Source organism: Notolepis coatsorum (genome assembly GCF_963971535.1).
Source record: "Notolepis coatsorum genome assembly, chromosome: 9".
In the NCBI taxonomy this organism is placed as follows: Eukaryota; Metazoa; Chordata; class Actinopteri; order Aulopiformes; family Paralepididae; genus Notolepis; species Notolepis coatsorum.
Genome location: NC_140173.1, coordinates 117,662,948 through 117,675,827, shown reverse-complemented (window position 1 = coordinate 117,675,827; position 12,880 = coordinate 117,662,948). Strand labels below are relative to the sequence as shown.

The following is a 12,880-nucleotide window of genomic DNA, read 5'->3' as shown; positions in this document are numbered from 1 at the left end:
TCCAACGCTCATAGGAGAACACAACAGGGGACACACACCACTGTGGATAAACGGGGCTACCGTGGACAGGGTGAGCAGCTTTAAGTACCTGGGGGTTGTGGGATATCCTGGATATCCTGAAGAACGTTCTCAGTCAACCGAGGTTCAGTTAATAACGAGGTTTATTAACCAGACAGAAATATACACATAGTATTTAGAGAGAATGGCTGAGGCTCTCGCCCTAGGTGATCAGCTGAAATGACCCAGGTAGAGATCCAGAATGCTGTCGGGAGGAGCCCTATATAGTGATAGGTCAAATGGGTGGGGGGGGGGGGGGACACAGGATAGGGGACAAAGGGGAGGGGAGGGGGGTGTCTTTACATGAGAGTTGGGGAATCAATATATTATTCCACAGGGTCCACATCTCAGAGGATCTGACATGGACAATACACATAGACTCAGTCGTAAAAAAGGCGAAGCAGCGCCTCTACCACCTGAGACGGTTAAAGGAAAACTCCAACATTTTGAGAAATTAGCTTATTTGCCATCTACCCTGGAGTTAGAAGATGCATACCTTTTTTCTTCTCTGTGCATGGAGTAGGAAGACGGGCATCGTTAGCCTAGCTTAGCGTCAGTCACTGGAAGTAGGTTCCTCCATTAGCCTAGTTCCCAATGTCTTCCTACTCCTACTGCATGCACAGAGAAGAAAAAGGTATGCATCTTCTTGTCTAACTCCAGGGTTCCCAAAATGTTGGAGTGTTAAGATGCATACCTTTTTCTTCTCTGTGCATGCAGTAGGAGTAGGAAGACGTGCACTGTTAGCCTAGCTTAGCGTCAGTCACTGGAAGTAGGTTCCTCCATCCATTAGCCTAGTTCCCAACGTCTTCCTACTCCTCCTACTGCATGCACAGAGAAGAAAAAGGTATGTATCTTCTTGTCTAACTCCAGGGTAGATGGCAAATAAGCTAATTTCCCAAAATGTTGGAGTTTTCCTTTAACACTTTGAGTGCCACGGGTCTGGTGCCCCGGAACCCCGTTGCGTGCCACCACCCACTTCAATGACAGAGCTCTCATATTTGCGAACGCATAAACTATATCTTAAATTATGGCTATGTGTCTAATATGGCCATCGCTTATCAATGACTTGTTTGTAGTCAACATTGTCGAAACGGTTCATTTCCGTTTTATACCATATTTCTCGTTTTTTGAAAGTTTCAAAAGATTTCAGAAGATTCTGTGATAATCGCCCTTTACTGGAATACACTGGAATACACAAAACACGTTGTCATTTTTCGGCCTATTCATGAATCGTTTTCAAATAAACGCTAGATTATCGATAGTATATAGAAGCGGGCTGAAAAATCGATTATCTTATTTCCTGATCGCACAGACACACACATACACACATATGGCACACGCTGATATATAGGTGAAAATAGCTCTGATTATCCCAAGACTGGTAAAATAGATTCCTTACCTCAGATAAGATGTTCTCCAAAAAGATTATTCCAATTCCTGATCGCCGTTCCAAATATCGATCGTGTTTATTGATCCAACGCTGGGTACTGGAAACACATTCTCCGCTGTTCTGGTGGTGGGCGATGACTTCGATCGTCTCCGGTTACATGCCTGACAAATAAAATGTGGAAGCAGGACTTTTTTTTCTCCATGCGTTTCATTCAATCCAACCCAAAGGGGTGCAGTATCATCCGGAGAGACGATAGGGGGCGGGATTTTCCCTGTTCGAGTTCAGACAGATCCCCACTGGTAACGTGAGGCTAGATTGATGAAAAATGTATGGAAATCGATAATAATTTTTTTTTTAACCGATTAAAAACGAGATCTCTCGTCGGCTGGCACTCAAAGTGTTAAGGAAGTTCAGAGTATCAGGGAAGATACTCCAGTCCTTCTACTCCGGAGCTGTAGAGAGCATCTTGACTGGAAACATCACTGCCTGGTATAGAAACAGCAAGGCACAGGACAAGAAGGCCCTACAGAGAGTGGTGCGCTCAGCTGAGCATACTACGGGTATTGCACTACCACCCCTGCAGGCTTTATATAACAAGAGGTGCAAATCCAGAGCCTGCAGAATAATGAAAGACACTCACCACCCCAACAACAGCCTGTTCAAACGCCTGCACACACCAGCAACTAGGACAGAGACTTCGGCTCAGCTTCTTCCCCCAGCCCAACTCTCCACACACAAGCACACATGAGCACACACACAACACACATACTGTATACGCTCACACACTAACAGTCACTTTAGCACGACCACACACACACACACACACACATGCTGCACACGCTCACACCAGTCACTTTACTAAATGAAAAGGTCACATTACTTTATTAAAAAATAAAGAACGGCAGTGGTTCTTGTATAGTAAGATGGCATAAGGATATATAGTAAAACTGTATATTGTATAGTAGTGTATATAAGACCCAGTGCCTCATCTGTAGCTTAACACTGTATTGCACTATCGCAGGACCTTAGCATGTCTTTTTTTTTCTTTTTTCTTTTTACTTAAATTTTTATTAACATTTATAGACGAACAACATTTAGACAATACTTACAATGACATCCATAACACAACAATGCACTAACATGGGCCCCTTGAATATGACTGCGTTCAGCCTCCCAGAACCCCATAAGAGGGACCCCCCCCTCCCGCCATCCACCCCCAGAAATAGGGCTCCCCCGCATCCCTGGTCCGTCCCACGCGGGGCCGAGCACTCAGCGACACGGGTCCCTTGAATTTAATTGGGCCAGGCTCAGTAGAGGAGAGAGGGAAGGTACTGAAAGAAGGCAGACCGGGTGGTGTATTTGATGTGTGGTGCAAAGGAGAGGGAACCGTCCAGACCCCACCGGGCAAAGCTCAGCCGCTCTGACCCCCATGAGAGAAACCCCTCCCTCCCGCCCTCCTCCCAGAGAAACAGAGCACCCCCATATCCTTGTCCACCATGCGTGGGGCCGAGCACCCAGGGCCCCGGCCCACGGGAACCCCAAGCCCAGGCCTGCAGAAGGCCAAAGCCCCACGCCTCAATGGCCCCCAGACCCCCCGCGACCCCAAGCCCGGTGTCCCCCCGGCCCAGTGACCAGACCGGCCCCAGGAAACCCCACCCCACCCATACCGATCCCACAACACACAAGACCCCCCCCCCCTCTCCCAGGTCGAAACGCCGGAATGATGGCCCCTCCCCCCGACCCCCCCCCCCCACTGAACTCAGCCTGCCCACCTCTGTACCTCCAATGTCACTGATATCACTATATACATTTATGCTAACATGACTTAAAAAATTAAACTGACAACACAATAAGAAAATGTGCACATTTAAAGCAACTGCTATTCTAACATAACTCAAATAAAAAAGACAACATTTGGCGCTCCCATGGTGTTAGAGGATCTTAGTCGTATCCCTCTGTTCCCCGTTGGAAGGGTGAGGAGTAATGGCTCTCTTAGTGAGGGGGCTCCCCCTAGTGGTGAAATGCGCACTATATTCATTCCTTGAACACAACAACATCCATGACAAATTCCAATTTGGCTTTAAACCACGACACAGCACTGAAACGGCTCTCCTCCGTGTCTTAAATGACCTGATTACAGCTGCTGATGCAGGAAACTCATCCCTACTATTACTCCTTGACCTCTCAGCCGCCTTTGACACGGTAGACCACCACATCCTTATAGCTCGCATCGAGCATTACGTAGGCCTTAGGGGCCCCGTCTTAGACTGGTTCCGGTCCTACCTGAGTAATAGGACCTTCTCTGTCCAACTCGGTGATCTCACTTCCTCTGTGGCCCCCCTCACCTGCGGGGTGCCCCAAGGCTCGATATTGGGTCCCACTCTCTTCCTCCTATACATACTCCCCCTAGGCCAGATCTTGGCAAAACACAAGATCTCATTCCACTGCTTCGCCGATGACGTGCAGGTTTACCTCCCCTTAAAGCCCACCCAAGGGAAGACATCAATAGAACCACTGCTTGACTGCCTGGCAGAAATCAAGTGCTGGATGTCCGAAAACTCCCTGACATTGAACGAAGGGAAAACCGAGGTCATTGTTTTTAATAGTGCCCCCCCGCCCCCACTCATTGACGCACTTGGTCCCCTGGGCGCAAACCTCTCCACCTCTGTCAGGAACCTCGGGGTCATCTTCGACAGTAATTTTAAATTCGATAGACAGGTCAGCGCCTAGTGAAAAACAGCTTTTATCACCTTAGACTCCTGGCGAAGACAAAGGCATACCTCTCCCAAAGTAACCTAGAGACGGTGATACATGCCTTTGTCACCACCCGCCTCGACTACTGCAATGCTCTGTACACTGGCATTGACAAGTCCCTCCTCCGCCGCCTACAACTGGTGCAGAACGCAGCCGCGCGCCTCCTCACCAAAACAAGAAAATACGAACACATCAGCCCAGTTTTGGCCTCGCTCCACTGGCTGCCTATTAGCTTCAGGATCGATTTTAAATTAGCACTAAATGTTTTTAAATCATTAAATGGCACGGCTCCCTCCTATCTGTCCGAGCTCCTGCACCGCCACACCCCCCACGATCCCTCAGATCAGCTGACCAGATGCTATTGGTGGTACCCAGAACCAGGCTCAAAACTAGGGGAGACAGAGCTTTCTCCACCGCAGCGCCTAGACTGTGGAACAGCCTCCCCCTCAGCGTACGGACTGCCCAGACCGTACAGGCTTTTAAATCACTCTTGAAAACCTACCTGTTCTCCTTGGCCTTCCCCCCTACTTAACTACCACTAGACCCCTGACCCTTCTATCCTCTTTGTTTTACTGTGTCCTACCAGTTTTTATTACTTTCATTGCTTTATTATGTTTTTAATCCTATATCTTGCACCATATTGTTTGTTTTGTTGCTTTCATTGCTTTGCTATGTTTTTTTTTTTTTTTTTTTAATCTTATACCTTGCCTCACACTAATTTGTTTTTATCAACCTGCTTGTGAAGCACTTTGGTGTCAGCTGCCGCTGCCTGGAAATGTGCTATACAAATAAAACTGACTTGACTTGACTATATAAGTCCAACATTCGTTCTGTGGACGGCCTCAGAGCTCCCGGTCAATGTTCTGAATTTGTCTTTCTTATGCACATGTTCATTTGTATTGTGTGTCACGTGTAGTCCTGTAGTTCCTTCATACCAGTCCATTGTGTATTATTCGCCAATATGTTTCCTAATCAGCGCGTCCCTTTTTTTAAATAAATTTCAAATCGTTTGTCTAACGTGTGTATTGTAAATCATAGTGTTAATTATTCTAAATTCTGGTGTTATAGTTTTATACTACTTGGGGTAACTGTTCAATTATCTTTCCTCTGTTGTATCTATTCTCATCCCCAGGTCCCCCGTGTGTATGTTTGTATTGGGTGCTCTTCCACGTTGATTTTGTCTTGTATCTTTCCTTGGATCACTGTGTCCCTTCATGCCCCTTTCTCGTGTCCCTTTGTCATTCTTCATAGTTGATCTGCTTTGAATCGGTTCAGGTCCCCTCTTTTCCTCCTCCCGTCCTCCTCTCCTCATCCTCGTCTCTCGGTTCTGGTCCACCTGCGCGCCCTCTCCATCCTCTGCGTCAGCGTAGGCCTAGGCCGTAGGCCTCTCCTTTCCCTCCCGGCACCTTCCATCCTCTCCGCGCTGTGTCCCGTCGCGGCCTCCTGCACGTTGTCGGGACCTTGTTCCTTTCTTTTTCTGAGTTTTCTTTATTTCTACATAGCTCCGACGCTTCATTGCCACCTCTGTTGGATTGGTCAGTGTTACATTGTATGCTCCGCATTGCTCCTAATCCAATCTGCGTGGTTGCCTGGTTAGCCTCTGTTAGCTTGTAAGCTAGTTCGTATGTTAGCCTGTAGCTTCTCTGCATTGACATTAAGCGTCCCGCTAGCTTGTTCCACCTGTTGCATCATTGCCTCGTGTTGAGTCTTTTCCATCTGTGTATTTACTTCATCTGGGGTTGCTTTTCTTTCATTTGTCCTCGTGTTCATTCTTCCTTCTTTCTTTTGTCCTCGAATCTTCACTTTTTATTTCGTTTTGAATTGTTTTACTTCCTTTTTTTTAATATTCATTGACCGGGAGCTCTTTCATGTGGCTGCTCACCAGAACGTCACAAACCGGAAGTCTTAGCATCTCTTTTACTATGCATTTTAAACTTGTACATTATACCTGTTATGTCTTATTCTTATTACTTGTATTATTGCACAATCGCTGCGGGCATGACCACCCGCATTTCACTGTATGCCCTGTATGCCGTGACAAATAAAACTCTTGACTGTTGAGCTCTGGATGTCCTCTTCTAAAAATGACTAGAATCGTCATCATTCAGCGACGGCCGCTAATTAAAAATGGCGGATCTCCGCGATAAATAACACACATTTCAAAAACAAAAATCTCACTAACACTTTAACCTATTGGTAAACAAACATATTGCTGAAAATATACACTGACTGATGTTGTGACATGGTTATGATGTTTACTCTTGAATACGTCTGAAAAAAAAACTATAATTATGTCGGACAGTATAGAGGGAATGATTTATGACGTGATGTCATTTGCGGTCCGGTACCGGAGGTCGGCCATTTTGAATCGCGAGCGGCCATTTTGCTATAGTCATTATGATAAAGGAAAGACAGGGCTTTCAATGAGCGTTGACATTTTGAAAAATTACATCTCCTAGGGTGCTCCAGCCTTCTGGAAGGCTAAGAGGGAGGCAGAGTACATGGGACACAGGAGAGAAGGTTCTTTATTGAGACAGTAGGATGGCTAAGAGGGAGACAAGAGTAGATGGGACACTGGAGAGAAGCTTCTTTATTGAGATAGTAGGAATGCTGAGAGGGAGACTGAGTAGAGGAGACACTGGAGAGAAGGTTCTTTATTGAGACATAGGAAGTCTGAGAGGGAGACGGAGTAGAGGGGACACTGGAGAGAATGTTCTTTATTGAGACAGTAGGAAGGCGGAGAGGGAGACAGAGTAGGGGAGACACAGGAGAGAAGGTTCTTTATTGACACGGTAGAAAGGCTGAGAGGGAGACAGAGTAGGGGAGACACAGGAGAGCAGGTTCTTTATTGAGACAGTAGAAAAGCTGAGAGGGAGACACTGGAGAGAAGGTTCTTTATTGAGACAGTAGGAATGCTGAGAGGGAGACGGAGTAGGGGAGACACAGGAGAGAAGGTTCTTTATTGAGACAGTAGGAGGTCTGAGAGGCGGACAGAGTATGGAAGACACAGGAGAGCAGGCTCTTTATTGAGACAGTAGGAACGCTGAGAGGGAGACAGAGTAGGGGAGACACAGGAGAGAATGTTCTTTATTGAGACAGTAGGAAGGCTGAGAGGGAGACAGTAGAGGGGACACTGGAGAGAAGGTTCTTTATTGAGAGTAGGAAGGCTGAGAGGGAGACAGAGTAGAGGGGAAACTAGGCTTGGGCGGTATGATGGTATTACGGTATACCAGGGTATTTAGAAATCCTGACGGTATTGAAAATCAATACCGTCCGTCACTGTCAAAATCACAGATGCGCTTCAGTTTCTTTTACAGTGAAACGGAGTTTTGAGTGTAGTGCACACACGCGCCAGCAGAGGGCGAGACCAGTCCTCACTAGTGAAGCGAGTGGGTCACAACGGTGTTCACGTTTTACGGTAATGTTGCAACAGTGCTGTGAAAATACCGTAAAGTGTTGTGACGAGAGTTGGTGTGTGTTGTTGTGATGGTTGTGGTGCACTAGTGGAGCAAGCAAATAATCCGTCTCTTATTATATGTGAACTAAAGAGTACAAGGTTTACACAACAGCCCCCACCCGCTTTTTTATTGTATTTGTACCGTCCTGTACTATCCGCTGTCAGCTGTTTATCTCTCTCTGTGAGCTTGATTAGCTAGCGTTAGCTCACGTTAAATAGCGTTAGCTCTGCGGCTAATCTTAGATTACCCTGAACTAAATCAATGACTAGGTTATAAAGCATTCGAGTAGTTTTCACTGCACATAGAAGTAGCCAAACAGCGCAAGCATTTCGGGAGCATATGACCAAAACCCAGGCAATTTAGAGTCCTTAAGGAATCAAATAGTCTGCCATGGCTAGGCTACATGCTAACGGTGCGGGCTTCTGACTACCACTCTGAGACTGAGAGCTAACGATGATTTGTTTACTTGGTAACACGGGTTGCCCCCCCCCCCCCCCCCCCCCCCCCGCTGATGAAAATGAAAGTCATACCGTCATATACCATATACCGGGGTATTATGTCATAAAAATATGACTGTGTGAAAAGAATTATACCGCCCAAGCCTAGGGGAAACTGGAGAGAACGTTCTTTATTGAGACAGTAGGAAGGCTGAGAAGGAGACAGAGTAGGGGAGACACAGGAGAGAAGGTTCTTTATTGAGACAGTAGGAAGGCTGAGAGGGAGACAGAGTACGGGAGACACAGGAGAGCAGGTTCTTTATTGAGACAGTAGGAAGGCTGAGAGGGAGACAGAGTACGGGAGACACAGGAGAGCAGGTTCTTTATTGAGACAGTAGGAAGTCTGAGAGGGAGACAGAGTAGAGGGGACACTGGAGAGAATATTCTTTATTGAGACCGTAGGATGGCGGAGAGGGAGACAGAGTATGCGAGACACAGGAGAGAAGGTTCTTTGTTGAGACATAGGAAGGCTGAGAGGGAGACAGAGTAGAGGGGACACTGGAGAGAACGTTCTTTATTGAGACAATTGGAAGTTTGGAAAACAGGAGAGAAGGTTTTAGCGGGATTGGATAGGCCAGCATGGGATGCGATTCCAGAGGTGAGGTCATAACCACTACACCATCTTTGGGCTCGATGATCTGTGTTTTCTGACTGATAAGCAGGGGACAGTTTGTCGTAGTTTGTTCTGTATTTCCTGTTGGGGGAGAGATTATTGTGTATGCCCTGTATGTGCTGTTGGGGGACAGTTTGTCCTGTATGTTGCATTGGGGGATAGTTTGTCCTGTATGTGCTCTATGTCCCATTTGGGGATAGTATGCCAGTATGTCCCGGCTGGGGATAGTTTGCCTGTGTGTCCCTTCTGTTCAGAAACCTAACTGATTTAATGTAATCCATCTGAGTGTATGACTATCGAATGTGGGGTCCCCCAAGGTTCCGTTTTAGGACCAAAACCTTTACATTTCTACCGTAATTTTCGACTATAAGCCGCGGCTTTCCCCCCCATTTTTCGACCCTGCGGCTTATATAACGGTGCTGCTAATCTATGGATTTTTACAGCTAACTGGGCGCGCTCCCTCAGCTCTGTGACCGTCAGATCAGACTCCTAAATCTGCTGCAGCAGTGCACGCCTTGCCCCTCCTCCTCCCCCTCACAGACCCACGTCAACAAACCATTACGGCAAGAGTCTAGGGTATGAGCAGCTCAGAGCTCCTCTTTCAACATAACTGAAGCATTAAACAAAATGACCCAGTCATTTATGGAGTCACCGAGAGACTAAACCGGGGAAATAATTCTACCTGCCAGACGCGCCGATTGTCATGAAATCACTGCTCCAGGATACTGCGTTTGGTTACTTTATTGCGATTAAAAGCAGTTGATATAGTAACGTCATTAAAAGCAAATCACAGCTTGACTTAATATTATGTAACGTGCGGTCAGCAAAGTATGACTTCCCCGTTCACTCCCTCATCATTTCAATACTTGAAACCCGCCGGTGAACAGCTGACTTTTACTCATACTACTACACCACGTGACCCATTTGTGAATGACGTGATGACGTGACCATAACAACCCGTCTTTCTATACCTGTCACCTACATCCCGGCCCCTAATTATTACATAATCTCATTTCACAGTAATAATTACTAACACTTCAATTAATATAAAACACCATAATACAAATTTCGTTCCCATTTTTTGTCTTTTTTTTTCAAATTTTTTTGTGCGCAAGGAGTTCATAGTTCATAAGGTCTTGATACTCTTCTTAAATCGAACCCCCCCCCCCCCCAAAGTCTAGTAAATTCAATGCACGTCTTTCATGGCATTGCAGCATCCGCGCAAGAATAGGCTGTATGTTTGTAAGGCTTTCCCATCCTCCGACTTAATAGCTGGCCATGCAAAGATTTTGTCCATGTAAGCGGATGCTATGACGTGCTCATTTCCAAAGTGTTCCTGGACCCAAAACAAATCCCTGCTGTTTTATTCCGCAACGGGTCAAATGCATATAACGTGCTTTGCAATCCTTGCCATTCCTTTGTGGCCACGTTGTGTTTAAGACCGGAATTAATGTCCCTTTAGCATAAGCTAACAACAAGCCCTGTTCAGAGCGACAGAGAACAGCAGGGTGGGGACTTGGAAGGAGGACTGGGAAGGAGGGGGGGGGGGGGGGGGGGGCATTCTCCCTCTATGTGTGTGCGTTTGAAAATATATGATGAAGTCAGACTACTATATTATATTGATAGTAAATGTACTGAGGGTGGACAGACAGATTATGTTGATATTTAAACATAAAAAATACAATACATAATAAATGTATCCATGATCATCATGCAACATAAAACAATTGCAGGAACGGTTTGGGAGAGGAAGGTGTTTTAGGTTGCGTGTTCCAAAAAATTTACTTAAAGTTTAAAGCTCAATATATCAAAACGTGGCACTTTATAGTGAACAGGCACTTTATAGTGAATCCAAATTATTTTTTGGATTACAGAAAATTATCCCTAAAGTGCTATCTGATGCAGCTGCACTGTTTTCCATGAAAATACCATATTTGGATAAGTTTGACCATTTCTAAAAATCTGAAAATCATTAAGTCACTCTGGATAAAAAAAGACTTTACAGACAACATTGAGACAAAGCTTCCTGACACATCTCCATCCAAACTCTTGGAAGAACTCATTGAAATCTCATCTGATACCGCCTGGAGAGCTAGTTTCAGAGTGTGGTGCTGAGTACCAAGTATCTCATGATGCTGCAGTTAAGGTGTTGATACCATTCAGCCCCACATATCTGTGTGAAGCTGGCTTTTCATCCATGACAGCTCTGAAAACAAAATATAGGGCCAAGTTGAGCCTTGATGATGACATGCGTGTTGCCTTGTCAAAGATCTCCCCACGTATTGACCGTATTATTAGCCAGCAGCAGCGGACCTCGCATTGAGCTAGAAATGTCCACTGAGTGAACGAGTGCTTATTTTCTGTATTTATTTATATTTTGAGAAATGGTAACTTGGTGATCCTTTTCTGTATTTAAAAAAAAATACATGATTTTCTGTTTTTGAGAAATTGTCAAACTTATCCAAATATGCTATTTTTATGGAGAACAGTGCAGCTGCAACAGATAGCACTTTAGTGATCCTTTTCTGTATTAAAAAAAAAATACATGATTTTCCGTTTTTTCTTAAATAAACATTATTTTGAAAGCAAGCACTTTTGTCATCAGATTCAGACAACTTTATTGATCCCGCGTGGGGCAATTCATATTTGCAGATTCACCAACAAGCAACAAAGACAAACAAACAACAAAACATCTCAACGACAGCACGGCAAATAAAGAATCATTGTATCATCATTGTAGCAAAAAAGACAGGACCGAAAAAGTCTTTATCGTATGTAGGGGTGCCCTGGAATATTTTATTGAACACAGGGGTGCCTTGGCAGCAGAAAGGTTGAGAACCCCTGCTGTAGAGCATGCCTTGCTATGTCCGCTTCAAGCTGAAGTTGTTCCTTTTGTTTCTGAGCTTCCTGGTCTTCAAGAGCATGCTTTTGTTCAAGCAACTTTTGCAGAGCCATTAAGGCGGCCATGTTGGCATCGGCTCTGAGACGTGTAGATGCATTCGAGGAAACCTTTGATCTAATAGATCTTGAACCATAATTCTTGCTACTGTGGTTGGATATGCTGTCCTCTGGTTGAACATCCTCTTGAGCATAACGAATACTGTGCGACTGAGGCCCCGTCACTTCCACATTTCCCACACTCCCATGTTCTCCATTTTCCTCCTCTGCAACCTCATGCTGCTGCATTTCAGTAGGCCTGTTATGAGCCTCTAACTGAGGTGTGTTTCCTTTGGTTACTGAAAACCAGGCATTAACATCGTTAATGAATCCATCTTTATGTTTATTGACCTTTGAGAACCAGTCATTTTGTTGTTCGTTAAATCTGAAAAAAACAAAGTTTATGATTTTTGGTAATTGACAAATGGACGACAAGGTGGTAGTATCAATAAATGGCGTGGCTATTGAAAGAGTGTCAAGACTTTTGATTTTTAGGTGTAATAATGGATGACAAACTAACATGGAAATCCCACATAGCACACGTTAAAAAGATGTCTAAGAGTATTTTTGTTTTAAATAAAGTGAGACAAAATATGAGGCAATGCGATATTGCTCACTTATCTCACCATACCTTAGTTTTTGTGCTGAAGTATGGGGAAATACTTATATGACTACCATAAAATCATTATACATATTACAGAAGAGAGCGGTACGTGATCATGCATAATGTCGAATATAGAGAACACACAAACAGTCTATTTATCAGATCGAGGGTATTGAAACTTGAAGAGATAGTGAAACTACAGACGTTATTATTTATGTTTAGGGCAAAAATCTATTCGCTGCCAGTTAATTTACAAAAGAAGTTTGTATGTAGTTCAGAACGTGGGGATAGCAGGAGGAAATTTCATTTTAAACATCAGTTTGCACGGACCACTCAGAAGCAGATGTGTCCTTCAGTGATAGGAATAAAAATGTGGAATTCTCTCCACAATGACCTAAAGGGATGTAAAAATATTTATCAATTTAAAGAATGTTATAAGATGAAAATAATTAGACAATATGAAGACTACGAAAAGGATTAGACTCAGGAGTTATCTTTTGCTTATTTTTTGCTTTTCTATATGTTTGATTGTTCATTTGTTGCTCGTTTTTGTTCTAGTTGTTTTGTTTT

The 12,880-nt window shown here is 44.6% G+C and overlaps 1 protein-coding gene across 1 annotated transcript in view; it reads left to right on the top strand.

The window, feature by feature from the left end:
- Positions 1–12,880, top strand: part of itsn1 (intersectin 1 (SH3 domain protein)) — a gene marked incomplete at its 3' end in the record, with an annotated part of 256,540 nt that overhangs the window by 109,299 nt on the left and 134,361 nt on the right. The gene's annotated exons all lie outside the window — the stretch shown is intronic.